This window comes from Hipposideros armiger, unplaced genomic scaffold (assembly GCF_001890085.2).
Source record: "Hipposideros armiger isolate ML-2016 unplaced genomic scaffold, ASM189008v1 scaffold_42, whole genome shotgun sequence".
In the NCBI taxonomy this organism is placed as follows: Eukaryota; Metazoa; Chordata; class Mammalia; order Chiroptera; family Hipposideridae; genus Hipposideros; species Hipposideros armiger.
This window is the reverse complement of record NW_017731392.1, coordinates 1371820-1373070: the sequence shown is the minus strand read 5'-3', so window position 1 is coordinate 1373070 and position 1251 is coordinate 1371820.

Below are 1251 nucleotides of genomic sequence, written 5' to 3'. Positions count from 1 at the left end.
CACCATTCACTCGGCCCGGTGGGGTTACAAAGCGGGATATTAAGAAGTCTTAGGGCGTCGCAGAAACCAGAAATGCGGGGCCCAGAATGCGGAGACAATTACTGTGGTTCTGAGTGCCCCCCACCCACCCCACCCCTCGCCCAGCTTTGTAATCTGACATGATGTTACAGGGAGCCTGTGTTTGCAGATCTGTTTCTTTGTCTGAATTTTGAGAGTAAAGCCAGGAACAATTTCAGAAATGTCTGTGTGTGTATGCCCTTTCATTGAATCCATGTGAAACGAACAAAATGGAGACACTTTCACTGATTTGCCTTTGTCTAATTTTATAAAACACATCTTATAAAATATAAACTTTAAATAATAGGAGAAAGAGCAAGTTTTAAGTCTACAGAAACCTAACTGAAAATACATATTTTCATACATAATGCTCCTAAATCAAGTCTAATCACTTAAGCTTCTCTTGTGACAAACAACACTTTTGGATCTTTTATTTCAGCTGGCCAATATTTCCTAAAATATCTTACGAGATATAGAAAATCATAAAATAGTGCAAATGCTTCATTTTTATTATCCAATGACCATGAAAAAAGTGTGATTAAGTGGGCAATACACAATGACATTTATTATCACCATCACAAGACATAATGACATTTATTAAATTGGCATGAAATACGAATGGAAATATCCAAATAGAAAATTAATTCACTCCTTCAACTAGTACTAGCTAGCCCTCGATGTTCCAGGCTCTGGGGATTCAAGGGTAAGTGGGACACTGGTCCTGCCTTCAAGAATCTCCCAGGGTTCCCAAGGAAGGTTGTTGAGTCAAGTGGTCAGTACTATGAAAAGGTAACAAGAGCCTACAGAGGAACACCACAGGATCAGGGCCATGGGTGTGTGTGGATGGTGAAGGAGAGGGGACTCAGCGAAGGCTTCTTGAAGGAAGAAATACCGAGCTGAAACCTGAAGAACAGAAGTTAGGCTAGTGGTTCCCAGGTAATTCCAATGTATAGTAAGGTTTGGGGAATTACTATGGCAAAGGGAGGGAGGCTGTTTTTAAGTTTTCTGCAGGCGTGTAGTAGGTGCTAGTAATTGTTCTTTGCTTCCCCCATCTCCTGGGCACTGCCTTGCATTCAGGACGTGTTTATGGAAGTTGGAGCAAAAGCTAATCAAACACATTAGAATTTCCTCAGATCTTTTAAGAAATACTGATACTCTTAAGTCCACTCTTGATCAACTGAATCAGGAACTCTG